This window comes from Mustelus asterias, chromosome 9 (genome assembly GCF_964213995.1).
Source record: "Mustelus asterias chromosome 9, sMusAst1.hap1.1, whole genome shotgun sequence".
Taxonomy (NCBI): Eukaryota; Metazoa; Chordata; class Chondrichthyes; order Carcharhiniformes; family Triakidae; genus Mustelus; species Mustelus asterias.
The window spans coordinates 13,204,219-13,220,077 of record NC_135809.1 but is presented as its reverse complement, the minus strand read 5'-3'; the positions used below and the strand labels follow the sequence as shown (position 1 = coordinate 13,220,077).

General features: G+C 45.2%; 1 protein-coding gene across 1 annotated transcript in view; it reads left to right on the top strand.

The window, feature by feature from the left end:
- Window positions 1-15,859, top strand: part of LOC144498499 (monocarboxylate transporter 2) — a 156,618-nt gene that overhangs the window by 45,964 nt on the left and 94,795 nt on the right. Inside the window, exon 2 of the mRNA XM_078219704.1 lies at window positions 3,194-3,282. The gene's annotated coding sequence lies outside the window, so the exon portion shown is untranslated. The remainder of the gene's footprint in view (window positions 1-3,193; window positions 3,283-15,859) is intronic.

The following is a 15,859-nucleotide window of genomic DNA, read 5'->3' as shown; positions in this document are numbered from 1 at the left end:
AATTTCACCAACTGCCGTGGTGGGATTTAAACCCATGTCCCCAGAAGATTAGCCCAGTCTGCTGGATTACTAGTCCACTGACATTACCATTATGCCACCATCCTCCTGATTCACTAGATTCCAAATGGTCTTTTGGAACAGAACAGCAACGTATAACAGATGATGAATTCATAAACTGGTAGATGTTGGTCCTGCTGAGATTTTCCAGCATTTTCTGTTTCAGATTCCAGTATCCGCAGCAATTTGCTTTTATCTAGATGTTTGTCGATACAAGGTTAGAGTCATCTGGCGCAGGGTCACTGCAGGGGCAGCACGGTGGCACAGTGGTTAGCACTGCTGCCTCACAACGCCAGGGACCCAGGTTCGATTCCCGGCTTGGGTCACTGTCTGTGCGGAGTCTGCATGTTCTCCCCGTGTCTGCGTGGGTTTCCTCCGGGTGCTCCAGTTTCCTCCCACAGTCCAAAGATGTGCAGGTTAGGCTGATTACCCATAGTAAATTGCCCCTTAGTGTCGGGGGACTAGCAGGGTAAATTCGTGGGGCTACGGGGATAGGGGATGGGTGGAATTGTGGTTGGTGCAGACTCGATGGGCCAAATGGCTTCCTTCTGCACTGTAGTGATTCTATGGATTTCAGTGTCTGTAGTGTCATTTATTGGCAAAGAGATGTATGGTGAATTTAAATTCCTTAAAATGGGAGGATTGGGTCAGGTTTGAGAGTTGAGGATTGCATACAGAAGGAGTACTGGCTTCTAACCAGAAGTGCAGACCTGCATTTTCTTTACACCGAATAAACACTAAGGGGTTAACAAACATGCCAAATACTTGTAAATCATTTTTTTGTATGTATTCACAGGGAGACAGTGGCACAGTGGTAACATCCCTACCTCTGGGCCAGAAACCCTGGGTTCAAGCCCCACTTCAGAGCTTGATGGCCATGGCAAGTGCAAGCATAGCGTGGCCAATGGTGTGTACGCTCTTCCAATATGCCTGATAGCAGGTGCTAAAGAGTGGAAGAGTTTCACAGTGGAAAGAAGTGGCATTGCAGTACTTGCCAAGGTGGTTAGCACTGCTGCCTCACAGCGCCAGGGACCTGGGTTCAATTCCGGCCTCGGGTGACTGTCTGTGTGGAGTTTGCACATTCTCCCCATGTCTGTGTGGGTTTCCTCCCAAACTCCAAAGATGTGCGGATTAGGTGGATTGGCCATGCTAAATTGTCCCTTACTGTCAGGGGATTAGCAGGGTAAATATATGGGGTTACGGGGATAGGGCAGGGGGTGGGATTGTTCGTGCAGACACGATGGGCCGAATGGTCTCCTTCTGCACTGTAGGGATTCTATGATATAATGATGGGCCAATCCAATGGAGGTCCATGGCCACTAAGGGGAATGGTACCTGAAGAAGGAGGATTGACTAAAGCCCTGACAGGATTGTCTAATATGAATATTTGACAATACTAAATGTGTAAGTGATATTGCGTCAGTGATATTGAAATATGCAGCACCACGTAATTCCTGGAAAGCCAAAGTCACATATACAATCCTGCTGCTTCCCTGAATGTAAGCAGAAATGAAAAATTACTTTTCCCTTTGGGAACTATTCCCGACGCATACCTTAACGCGAAGGTACAAATTTTTATTGGCGCTGTTTTGTTATAAAATGTAACAAGTAGACCTGAACCAGCTGACGGCAATTTAATTGTATATCACCACCTCTGTGTAAAGGGCTACTGAAGGTTAGGAATGAATGATTGTGTTAGCGCATGTGACTGTACGAGAGTTGCCAAGTACAAGAAAATAATGCCGCTAAGAATAGAAGGCAACAGCAGCCAGGAAAACCCCACCCCCTCACCTTTCCGCAAATGTCAGGTGGTGTAGGTTTTGTTTAAATGCTTCCTCTGGGGAATTGCAGTGACATTTCGGAGATTCCTCCGACTTACAAAATAGAGAATTAAGTCATGTTGAATGGTGAGGCAGAAACTTGGTGCATTAATTAGCAGATCGGGAAAAGGCCGGAGGAACACAGCAAATTCATCATCTGAAAATAATGAGACAGATCAATGTTTCGGATGTAGGTCTTACAGCACCTAACAACTTAAAAACTGTTTTGTTTTCCTTTTCCCAGACGCTGACAGCCCTGTTGCACAGGCCCTAAATTCTCTGACTTCAATCTCAGCTTTAGCAGCCTACCTTAGAACTTTCAACTGTGTTCATAGAATCATACAGCGCAGAAGAGGCCATTCGGCCCATCGAGTTTGCACTGACACATTAGAAACACCTGAACTCCCACCTGTCAGCACTTGGCCCATAGCCCTGAATGTTATGATGTGCCAAGTACTCACCCAGGTACTTTTTAAAGGATGTGAGGCATCCCGCCTCCACCACCCTCCCAGGCAGCGCCTTCCAGATCGTCAACACCCTCTGGGTAAAAACATTTTTCCTCACATTCCCACCGCCCCCCTGAACCTCCTGTCCCTCACCTTGAACCTATGTCCCCTCGTGACTGACCCTTCAACTGAGATGTACGAGGCCAGTTTTTACAGAGGATGGTGGGTGCCCGGAACTCGCTGCCGGGGGAGGTAGTGGAAGCAAGTACGACAGTGACTTTTAAGGGGGCGCCTTGACAAATATATGAATAGGATCGGAATAGAGGGATATGGTCCCTGGAAGAGTAGGGAGTTTTAGTTCAGTCGGACAGCATGGCTGATGCAGGCTTGGAGGGCCGAAGGACCTGTTCCTGTGCTGTAATTTTCTTTGTTCTTTTTCTCTTTGTTCTAAGGGAAACAGCTGCTCCTTATCCACTCTGTCACATCCCTCATAATCTTATACACGTTCAATGGAAATTGCTCAATTAGGTCATCAGATCTCCGTGAAATACACGACTGTACAACTTAATTAAAATAGTTTTCATGTCTGTTGCTTAAATGTAACTATATATATTTACAATATGTATGTATATTTTATAAACCTTTAATGAGTAGTGATTGCTACAATTAGTGTTTCCCTGAAGGCATTTCCAAATACTGGAAGATGCTCCGATATCTGACATTCCGATTAACATTGTGGTTGTGGCCATCCACAAGGCAACCTGCCTCTGTTTCGATCCTGTTCTGCGGAGCTGGGCCGTTGAAGGCACACTTTGTTTTGGCAGAAGACAATGAGAACCTGACAGTCATAAAAATTAATTATCTACCCAGGTGCGCATTGGTGACATTGAGAGAACTATGAAGTGAACCTTTTAGAAAACGGCAGAAAGATACGTTTACTTGCGGATTCTCTGCTCTTGGTAAGTCATTCCGATTTAAAAGCAATTCAAATGTATATTTAAGGGATCTGTCTTCCTTTTTAATCTCTGTTGTTCTGATAGTAATGCACATTCCATTGGGTATACTAACCCCTTATGGATGTTTTTGCATTGTTAGATTAAGTACTAACAATGCACCAAGCTGTTGTGGATCCATTCTCAGGCTGGTACCTATGATTTGTTCTGTAAGGCACATTTCCAATCTCCGCCTGGAAATCAGTTGGCAAGAATGAGAAAAACAGGCGTATCTTCTCGTTTGAAAAGGAGAATAGGTTGGAGAGCAAACTAAACTTTCCTGGTTAACCAGTACTGATTGGTGGTCAGGAGTGGTCAAATGCCTAACCTCTTAGCCAGGATGCCATTAGAAAGATATAGCGAAGATGGGTCCCTGGGAGGAGAGGTTTTTTTTATTCATTCATGCTGGCTGGCCAGCATTTATTGCCCTTCCCTAATTGCCCAAGGGCATTTGAGAGTCAACCCACATTGCTGTGGCTCTGGAGTCACAAGTAGCCCAAACCAGGTCAGGATGGCAGATTTCCTTCCCTAAAGGACTTCAGTAAACTAGATTGTTTTTCTGACAATCGACAATGATTTCGTAGTCATCAGTTGAGTCTTAATTCCAGATATTTTTTATTGAACTCAAATTCCCCCATCTGCCGTGGTGGGATTCGAACCCGAATCCCCTGAATGTTAGCCGAGTTTCTGGATTCATAATCTAGCGATAATGCTACTAGGCCATCGCCTCCCCACAGAAGTTGTCCTGTGATGAGAGGCTGAGGTAATTGAGTCTATATTCTCTGGAGTTCAGAAGAATGAGGGGCGATTTCATTGAAACACACAAGATTCTGAAGGAGACTGATAAAGTAGATACTGAGAGATTGGCCAGAATTTTTCAGCCGTTCATGCTAGCAGGATATTCTGGTCCTGTCGCCGAAGGACCCTGCCGTGGGTTTCCTGGAGGGGTGCATTCAGTAGGAAACCCCATTTGTTGTAGCAGGACCAGAAGATCCCATTACTTGCGCAATGTGGGGCCATCGCTGCTGTTGCGTGGAAAATTCCGCCCAATGTTTTGGCTGGCTGAGGAAAAATCTCCGGCTAAGTGGCTGATCACGTGGGACTCAAATGAGGAGATACTCGCTCAAAAGATTGTGGATCTTTGAAATTCTCTACCTCAAGAAGCTTGTGGACACTCCATTATGGAATATATTTAAGGCTGAGATAATCAAATGTTTGATCTATTAGGGAATTGGAGAATATGGTGTGTGTGCAGGCAGGTGGAGTTGAAATCAACAATCAGCCTTGATCATACTGCAAGATGGAGTAGGCTCAGGGGGTTATGTTGTCTATTCTTGCCCCTGTTTCTTAGTTCTATGGATGGTTCGTGATGCAGAGCAGGGCCAACAGTGCGGGTTCAATTCTTGTACTGCTGAGGCTACGCACAAAGGCCCCACCTTCTCAACCTTGCCTCACAACCTGAGGTGTGGTGATCTCAGGATAAATCACCACCAGTCAGCTCTCCCCCTCAGAGGTCATCTGGGACTGTGGCGACATTTACGTTTTATTCATAGAAAGGGGTCCTTCGCGCCATGTCTGTGCTGATATCGTACAAGTAGAGAGAGAACTGAGGAATGGAGAATTAATCATGAAAAAGCAAGGAGAGTACAATGACTCAGGAAGCCCGACTGGAAAGGAACATCGTTTATTACAGAATGCAAAGTAAAGCCACTAGTCCCTGCCTGGGCTACAGTGCAGCTGGCCCAGTCCTGGGCCGGCCTTATAAAAGGCTCAGGTAATGAGCTCCAGTTGGGTGGGGAGCGTATTCTCAATGAGCCTCACAGGGAGCACTTTGCAGGGCTCCAGATAAGGGGTGGCACAGTGGCTCAGTGGTTAGCACTGCTGCCTCACAGCTCCAGGCACACAGGTTCAATTCCAGCCTTGGGTGACTGTGTGGGGTTTGCACATTCCCCCTGTATATTCCTCCAAGTCCAACGATGTGCAGGTTAGTTTGAGTGGCCATGCTATATAGCCCCTGTGTCCCTAAATGTGTAGGTTAGATGGATTTGCCATTGTAAATGTATGTGGGGTTATGAGGAGAGGGCCTAGGTAAGATACTCTGTCAGAGAGTTGGTGAAGACTTGATGGGCCGAATGGCCTTTTCTGAACTACAATAATTACAGAAATAAGTTGCTCATTTGACAAACGTTCATCTGAAATAACTATATATTATTCTTGTTGAGTTAGGGTGCCATTATATTACCTCTCTATGAACAAGTAAAACTAAAAATATTGCTAATGTTACTGATCTAAAGGGCCTCTGTTCATTTGAAAATATCTTTATTTACAAATGCGCATGGCTTGGTGACATAGTGTTGAAATCGATAAACCTGTTCATGTTGCTGCCATGATGTAAAATACTCTTTCCTCAAGTGCTCTTTCCCTCCCAGACAGTATTTATTTATTATTCAAGTTACAAGTAAGCTTACATTAAGACTGCAATGAAGTTACTGTGAAAATCCCCGAGTCGCCACACTACGGCGCCTGTTTGGGTACACTGAGGGAGAATTTAGCATGGCCAATGCATCTAACCAGCACGCCTTTGGACTGTGGGAGGAAACCAGAACACTCGGATCAAACCCACGCAACCACGGGGAGAATGTGCAAAATCTGACAGATAGTGACCTAAGCCGGGAATCGAACCCAAGTCCCTGGTCTGTGCTAACCACTGTGCCACCAGCTCATGAGCCAGGTTCATTTCCATCTGCAAAGTTCCCTAACCTAACAACCAATAAATATAGACCAGAAGAAACCCACACAGACACAGGGAGAATGTGCAAACTCCGCACAGACAGTGACCCAAGCCAGGAATTGAACCTGGGCCCCTGACTGTGAGGCAACAGTGCTAACCACTGTGCCATCTTTCCATTGACACAGCGCTCCTTATCACTGGCGAGGTTTAGTTTCAGCCTAACATGCCTGGAAGATTGGAGTGTGTTCACTGAGCTGTCACACTTACACCTCGCTTAATTTTATGCTCCATTGAACTCAACGTAATCATGAATTTGAGTGGGATGTAAATCAGCATTCCGATCGAAAGGTGTCCATTCCCATTGGATGTGTCTGGTTAAAATTGGGACTTTATTCGATTCCTCAGACACAAAGCAGAGAGGGGCCTTATAATTAGTGGTTATGAGACGCTCAGCAAAGCTGTCTCCTTGTGACCCAAATTGAGCAACACGCACCCACATGAGTCATTCTCAAACACACCCATGGCGATTACTGTCATATTTCACTGATTTATGAAGCATCTGATTTACGCATCCGTATGACTTAATTAAAGTAGCTTTTATTCTGCTGCTAATGTGGAATTGTATTCCTTTTAAGACTTGTGTTCCATAAACAGGGGCTTTGTTCAAAGAGAATTTTTGGTTGTTAGGTTAGGGAACTTTGCAGATAGACACCAGCCTGGTTTATGAGCTGGGGTGGCACAGTGGTTAGCACGGACCTGGGACTTGGGTTCGATTCCCGGCTTGGGTCACCGTCTGTGCGGAGTTTGCACGTTCTCCCTGTGCCTGTGTGGGTTTCCTCCGGGTGCTCCAGTCTCCTCCCACAGCCCGAAAGACGTGCTGATTAGATGCATTGGCCATGCTAAATTCTCCCTCGGTGTACCCGAACAATCGCCGGAGTGTGGCGACTAGGGGCTTTTCACAGTAACTTCATTGCATTAAGCTACACAGGCTGGAACTTCATGCCGTTTATGCTGGTGGGATCTTCCAGTCCTGCTGCCGATGGCACATCCCCACCCTGGGTTTCCTGGTGGCGTGGGGTGGATTCAATGTGAAGTCCCATTGACTGCGACGGGACTGGAAGATCCCACAGCTGGCCATCTCCAGTCAAGAGAAACACACAGCGGAGAGGCCAGAAAAGCTTGTCCACAATTTTCTTTTACAAAGAACAGATATATATAAAACTTATTGATGGGGTTGTCATTCTCTAAGTCCGATTCTGCATCGCATACAGGTTTGGTTGCGACAATTCTTTGAGAACAAAAATTTTAAAACCAAGCTAACCTAACTGTTAATTAACCTGAAGATCAATTAGTCTCCAGTCGACCGAAGAAAACCATATGCCCGACAGTCATTAATACATCTATTTACACACAGTTACAATTTAGCATTGTGCAATAGATAGTCCAATGCACCTGATCTTATAAACCCTGTGCCTTCCGCATTGCTGCCTCTGCGTCAGACGTTTTGGCTTCAAGTCCAACGACAGGACTCGAGAGCAAAAATCAAAGCTAGCTCTCCACCCCAGTGCAGTAATGATTTTGATTTGGTTTATTATTGTCACATAGAATCTCAACTGTGCAGAAGGAGGCCATTCAGCCCATCGAGTCTGCACCGACCACAATCCCACCCAGGCCCTATTCCCGTAACCCCACATTTACCCTGCTAATCCCCCTGACACTAGGGTTAACTTAGCATGGCCAATCAACCTAACTCTTTGGACTGTGGGAGGAAACCATGTACGAGGTAATAATCATGTAGATGTACGAGGCAAGTTTTTTTACACAGAGGGTGGTGGGTGCCTGGAACTCGCTGCCGGGAGAGGTAGTGGAAGCAGATACGATAGTGACTTTTAAGGGACGTCTTGACAAATACATGAATAAGATGGGAATAGAGGGATATGGTCCCCGGAAGGGTAGGGGGTTTTAGTTCAGTCGGGCAGCATGGTCGGCACAGCCTGAGAGGGCCGAAGGACTTGTTCCTGTGCTGTAATTTTCTTTGTTCTTTGTTCCCGTATTAATATACAGTGAAAAGTATTGTTTCTTGCGCGCTATACAGACAATGCATACCGTTCATAGAGAAGGAAAGGAGAGTGCAGAATGCAGTGTTACAGTCATAGCTAGGGTGTGGAGAAAGATTAACTTGATGCGGGGTCCGTTCAAAAGTCTGATGGCAGCAGGGAAGAAGCTGTTCTTGAGTCGGTTGATACATGATCGCAGACTTTTGTATCACCGTTGAAGGTGTCGTCCTTCAGATGAAGTGTTAAACCGAGACAGCATCTGCACCCTTTCATGTCATTGCAAACATCCCCTCGCACTAGTTTGATGAATAATGGAAGGGTTATTCCTGGTGTCCTCGCCAATAGATTTATCCCTCAACCAACATGGGCAATCGAGGTTATCAGGTTGTTATCACATTGCTGTTAGTGGGAGCATGCAGTGCACAAATTGGTTGCTGCAATTTTCTACATTACAACAGTGACGATACTTCAAAAGTACATCATTGTCCACTTTGGAATATCCTCTGGTTGTGAAAGGTGCTATATAAATGCAAATTTTTAATAAAACCCTGAACTGCATCATTGGAGACCATAGAATCCAACAGTGCAGAAGGAGGCCATTCAGCCCACCATTTCTGTACTGAATGTCCGACAAAGCATCTTACCCAGGTCCTATCCCTGTAACCTCACATATTTACCCCCCCTAACCTACACACCTTCTGACACTAAGGGACACTTTAACATGGTCAATCCACCTAACCTGCACATCTCTGAACTGTGGGAGGAAACCGGAGCACCCGAAGGAAACAAACGCAGACACGGGGAGAAAGTGCAACCTGGTTCCCTGGTGCTATGCGGCAGCAGTGCTTGCCACTGTGCCACTCTGCTAGACCAGCATTAAAAAGAAGTAATCTTCAACAAACGTTTGTTGTCTGGGATCTGGCAAACTCCATATTATTTTTAATTTGCTCAGTCAATAACCAGTTCTTTTCAGTAACTATTCAAATATCTTTTTGTCCATCGTCCTTACTTAATGTTGGCTTTGGGCATTCAAACTGATGTCTGTGTTTTTAATACTTTTGGGCTGTGTGCGCTTTGAAACATGTGACAATGAATACACGTTACACAAGCGACCTTACAGCAAGAGCTTGACTTGTTTTTGCTATTGAATGATTCTTTCCCCCTTTACATGTTACCAGAATGACAAATGGAACCAGTCATCTGTAAATGGCTAACTAGTGCAGAAGATGAAAATGGAATTGCAGGTGGAAGAGTAGATGAGAAATGGGAATAAAAATGGTCAAAGTAGAAGGTTTGTATGTGGTGTGCGTGTGCACGTGTGTGTGTGCATCCGTGTATGCATCCGTGTGCGTGTGTGTGTGCATGCGTGCGTATGTGTGGTGTTAGTGTGTGAAGACCATGCTCTATCCGGGTAATCCATGGGATTTGAAATGGTTTCTCTGAGGCGATTCCCTGAGGAACTGTGAGGTCATCAGATTTTTGTTCTTGTGGGACCAATTATTTTTCAGCATTAGTTAATGTCATAAACTATTACAACTCGCTGTGGCTTCAAGTTATGAAGGGTTCATATTCAACAATATATATGTACAAGCGATGGTCTGACAGGAGTGCAATACATGTCTACTCACTTCTCCTCCCTGGCTCCAACTGAGGTTCCTCCCCGACCCAGGACACGCGCTCTTGCACTCGTTTGTCTCTGCTTCTCGTGCGGCCTGCCCATAGGGTTCGGACCGATCATGTGACCCTCCGGGAGCACCCCATTAAAGGGGACATGCTGCCATAGTTAACTTTCAAGAGCTTTCTGTCTGCTGTAGACTAATATACATTGAAATTACCGTTTTCTTCTGGGACACCAATGTCACCTTTGAGAAGTTAGGATAGGGAAGCTGGGGGATGTGTCAATATTTGCCAGCTCCGCCCTCTCAGCACAATTATCGGGCAACAAGATAAAATAGCCTGTCCTTTTTTTTGGGTAATCAAGTGTTGATCGTCACTTGAGTTTAGGTCCCAATTCTAAATCCTTTCGTGTAGATATCATGACATTAGTTACAGCCATTAGTAAAGAGAAAGTGACCTTGTATTGGTTAGTGCATCTAATGGGGTTCAAAGTCATATAGGACCTATCACCTTTTTAAAACTATCATGTTGATAGTTATTCAGAACAATCATTATAGATACTTGTAGTAGTTTCTTGGACTCCGATATAGATATCTATGATTTTCTAAGTAGCACATATTATTCCACAATATGGTGTAAAAATGTCCCAGCAGAACATGTTGACTCTGTACTTTGTATCACCTTCAGTTTGCCAGCATTCTGATTAGATTCAGTACCTCTCCAGGAGCTCATTACACCTAAGTATTCCTGTATGCTGTTTCATTGTAATGCAATGATAAATAATTGTGGCCAAATAAACTGTGAATTGGTCTTTATGGCGATCGTAACAACTTTTGAAATAAATTAAATTTCTAATTTAAGGATTGAGGCAGACTAAGTGAAGAACATGGCAGATAGACTATAACATGGAAAAGTATGAAGTTATTCACTTTGGTTGGAAAGACAGAAACGCAGAGTATTTGTTAACTGGGGAGAGATTGGGAAGTGTTGATGTCCAAATAGATCTGGGAGTTCTTGTTCATAACACTGAAAGCTAACATGCAGGTGCAACAAGCAATTCGGAAGGCAAATGCTATTATTAGTCTATATTGCAAAGGGATTTGAGCACATGATTGAGGAAGTCTTGCTACAGTTATGTCGAGCCTTGTTGAGACCACACCTAGAATATTGTGCGCAGTTTTACTCTCCTTACCTAAGGAAGGATCCACTGGTTATAGAGGGAATGCTGTAAAGGTTCACCAGGCTAATTCCTGGGATGGCAGGATTGTCCTATGAGGAATAAGGAAAGACTGAGGGGACTGGGCCTCTGTTCCCTGAGGTAACCACATTGAAGTGTACAAAATTCTTACAGAGCTCGACAGAGTATCACCCCCACCCCACCCCCTCCACACTGGCACGGGCAGGTTCACAGGGAGGGAGTGTAAAATGGCAGCAGGCCTGTTAAATTCCTGCTGACTCTCAGGATGGTGGGTGGCAGATGCATGGTGGGGAGGTGATGGCTGAGTGATATTATCGCTAGACTATTAATCCAGAAACTCAACTACTGTTCTGGGGACCTGGGACCATGGCAGATGGTGGAATTTGAATTCAACAAAAAATATCTGGAATTAAGAATCTACTGATGACCCTGTCGATTGTCGGAAAAAACCCATCTGGTTCACTAATGTCCTTTCGGGAAGGAAATCGACTGTCCTTATTGGTCTGGTCTACAGCAATGTGATTGACTCTCAACTGTCCTCCAAGAGCAACTAGAGATGGGCAATAAATGCTGGCCCAGCCAGCGATGCCCATGTCCCATGAATGAACAAAGCAAAACCACTCAACACCCTGAAAGTTCAGGCCATGGAGATGGTTCCTAGCCTGTACATGTGTAAATGGTTCTACTTGTTAATAAAGACGTACAGTTAACCTACTAAAGATTACAAAGATTTCTTTAAGAGATACCACCCTATTATCAATACCCTCCCAATACGTGGTGGCTTCCAGATCTGTTGAAAGTTGCCATAGTCTGCATGGAGTGGTATGGCATGTCCTGACAGTAAGGATTTTGGTTAAACCACTGGCTCCCAGGTATGGATGCAATAGGTTGCATTCTATTCGAGCTGCCAGCATGGTGGAGAATGAACAGAGGCGAGGCGGAGGAGTACAAGATGCTGGAAAAGGAAGCAGGCTCGAAGGGCTTCCAGCAGGAGGCCATATCCATCTCGGATGTTCACTCACCTACCTGCACCTCAATGAAGATTGGTATGTCAGGCCATGTCCATGTTAGTCAGGATGTTCTCAATGAAACCGACTCTGCCAGCTGAACCCAAAGCCACAGGCTCAGCCAATGGCAAAGATGGAAAGTCACTAGGTTGATTCCGGAGTTGAGAGGTTTGGCTTATGAGGAGAGATTGAGTAGACTGGGACTATACTCATTAGAAGAATGAGGGGAGATCTTATACAAACATATAAGATTATGAAGGGAATAGATAAGATAGAAGCAGGGAGGTTGTTTCCACTGGCAGGTGAAACCAGAACTAGGGGGCATAGCCTCAAAATAAGGGGAAGCAGATTTAGGGCTGAGTTGAGGAGGAACTTCTTCACACAAAGGGTTGTGAATCTGGGGAATTCCCTGCCCAGTGAAGCAGTTGAGGCTACCTCATTGAATGTTTTTAAGGTAAGGATAGATACATTTTTAAACAGTAAAGGAATTAAGGGTTATAGTGAGCGGGCGGGTATGTAGAGCTGAGTCCACAAAAAGATCAGCCACGATCTTATTGAATGGCGGAGCAGGCTCGAGGGGCCAGATGGCCTACTCCTGCTCCTAGTTCTTATGTTCATATGACATTGCCAGTGACTGCAAACTTAACCATGGCCATGAACCTTTATGCTTCTTGTTCCTTCCAGCTGCAGTAGACAATGTTTGCAACATCTTCCCGTTTGCAGCCACTTGTTAAAGGGGGTATTTATTGGGGCACTGTATCCAAGAACATATTTAATTCTCTCTTGCCCAGAGAGAAGTGGGTGAAATGAGCAAGTGACTTTATGAGGCTTCCCCAGGGTGCCATTGACTGCACACAGACTGTGTTGCAGGCGCCACCTTTCAGCTCTGTAATTTAGCACAACCGAAAGGATCTCCACTCCCTAAACATCCATCTCGTGTGCAACCACGGCCCAACGACCAGTACCTGGCAGCAGTCATAATACCTTTATTCTGCGGACGTTCCCTGTGCCATCTACACTTGAGACGCCATGACAAAACAGAGGGTGACTACTGGACAACAATAGCTAATCGCTGGCAATGTGGCTGGTGATTCCAGTCCGCAACGCATGCACACATGTACCATATGCATGTAACGGAAAGTATACTGTTACCCCAAATGTGATTGGAGTTCATTGGCTTAAACAAGGCTTCTGCTGCCTGGAACATTCTGGAGGATTCCTCGGGCATCTTGTGGCGCCGTGGGTTAGTGTCTCTGCCTCTGATTTGAGTCCCACCCCAGGTGGGACCTTCTCTATGAACTGTATGCTTTGTCCATATAGTGTTCAAGAAACAATACTTTTTACTGTATATTAATACATGTGACAATAATAAATCAAATCAAATCAGGACTTGATGGCCAATGATTAATACCACGATGTGTTCATAATGTGGCCAAAAGATTGAGTATTGATGCAATGGTGCAGTCCACCACAGTCGGAATTTCCAGACCCAGAACTTGCAACTTTATGTTGAGGAGCTTGTGGAGTCAGCAAAGATGGGAGTGGTTAACTTTCCACCAGTCTCCAAAACTACGATAACTGTTTGAGCTTGAAATTCGACATGTCCACTCTGACTCTCACCAACTGAACCACAAGAAGTTGGTTTGCAGGTGCAGCAGGTAATTAAGACTGCAATTGGAATTTTGTCCTTCATTGCTACAGGGATGGAGTTTAAAAACAGTGAGGTTATGTTGCAGCTGTATAAGGTGCTGGTGAGGCCACACCTGGAGTACTGTGTACAGTTTTGGTCTCCTTACTTGAGAAAGGATATACCGGCACTGGAGGGGGTGCAGAGGAGATTCACTAGGTTGATTCCGGAGTTCAGAGGGTTGGCTTATGAGGAGAGACAGAGTAGACTGGGGCTATACTCATTGGAATTCAGATGAATGAGGGAGATCTTATAGAAACATATAAGTTTTGAACAGTAAAGGAATTAAGGGTTATGGTGAGCGGGCGGGTAAGTGGAGCTGAGTCCACAAAAAGATCAGCCATGATCTTACTGAATGGCGGAGCAGGCCCGAGGGCCCAGATGGCCTATGCCTGCTCCTAGTTCTTATGTTCTTGTGTAACTTTTATTGTTGCTGATTCTTAAAATACCCTCAGATGGGCAATAAATGCTAGCCCAGCCAGAAATGCACACTTCCCATGAACAAATAAAAAGAATTCCAAATATTTTTTATTGAATTCAAATTCCACCCGTGGCAGGATTTGAACCCGGGTCCCCAGAACATTAGCTGAGTTTCTGGATTAATACCACGAGGCTATCGTCTCCCCTGCAGTTATCCCACAGTTACTTGAAGACTTGGATGCTATCGATACTATTAAGCAACTTTATTGGATCTGGCGTTTGAAAGGTGCCAATGGCTAGAAGATGGGGGCATGGCCTCAAAATAAGAGGGAGCAGATTTAGGACTGAATTGAGGAAAAATGTCTTCACTCAAAGGGTTGTGAATCTGTGGAATTCCCTGCCCAGTGAAGCAGTTGAGGCTACCTCATTGAATGTTTTTAAGGCAAGGATAGATAAACGTTTGAACAGTAAAGGAATTAAGGGTTATGGTGAGCGGGCGGGTAAGTGGAGCTGAGTCCATGAAAAGATCAGCCATGATCTTATTGAATGGCGGAGCAGGCTCGAGGGGTCAGATGGCCTACTCCTGCTCCTAGTCCTTATGTCCTAACGTGAGAGCAACAATTGCATATTGGCACCATCAGTGCGTAAGTATGACTTCAGAGCTTTCTCAGGCAAGTTAGAGGACATGTGATGGCCGACTATAAAATCTCCGAAAGCTGTTTAGCGCTTGACTATTATAGAACTTGGGCAATGCTAGATGATCTTCAGACAACAGCTGTACTATCTTTACCTGTCATTTGTAATCTTCACCACATTTACAATGATGAATATTTACACTGGCAGGAACGTAAAGAGTGGGTGCAGCAAATTAACATTTCACTCTGTCAAACTTTCACATAGAATTCCAGTTCAGCAATAACAGAGAGCTTTGCTACGCATTGAAGTAAAATACACCGTAAAATCCCAGAGTTAGCTGATCAAGTCAGGACTCGCTACATTTTTCATGACATGTGCCGGAATTTTCCACCTGTTCATGCCCTGCTGCCGCTGCGAGTGAGGATGGAGAGTTTGGCGCTCAGCCAAATCTCCGGTCACTGCAGCGGGACCAAACAATCTCACCAGTGTGAAACAGCTGGAAAATTCCGGCTATGAAGCTGGAATTGATATGGAGCGAACTTTTTTGCTCTTTGTAAACCAGGCCTGCTGGGATATTATGGTCCCGTTGAAGTAAACAACAGTTTAAGTGGCTGCTGTATCCACTGGGAAAGACACTCCATGGTGAGTCTGTACAATGGTTAGCACTGCTGCCTCACAGCACCGGGGACCTGAGTTCGATTCCCAGCTTGGATCGTTGTCTGTGCAGAGTCTGCACGTTCTTCCCGTGTCTGCGTGGGTTTCCTCCGGGTGCTCCGGTTTCCTCCTACAGTCCAAAGATGTGCTGGTTAGGTGCATTGGCCATGCTAAATTGCCCCTTAGTGTCAGGGGGATTAGCAGGGTAAATACGTGAAGTTATGCGGATAGGGCCTGGGTGGGATGTTTGTCAGTGTGGGCTCGATGAGCCGAATGGTCTCCCTCTGCATTGTAGGGATTCTATGATCTAAGACTGCTGGTCTTGAATATTTAAATCAGAACACCAGTAAAACGGGGAAATAGGAATACTGGTCCGAACTGGGTTTTCCTCTGGGAGACCAGTATTTCTTTTATGGCCCCTCCCTTGAATATGGAGGATGTGGTGGAGGCATTGCTGATGGAATTTCAGTGGCACTATTATGTTGCTCCTATACAGTCCAAGCCTCTCTGCACTGTAGGGGTGTGGTGACGACAACA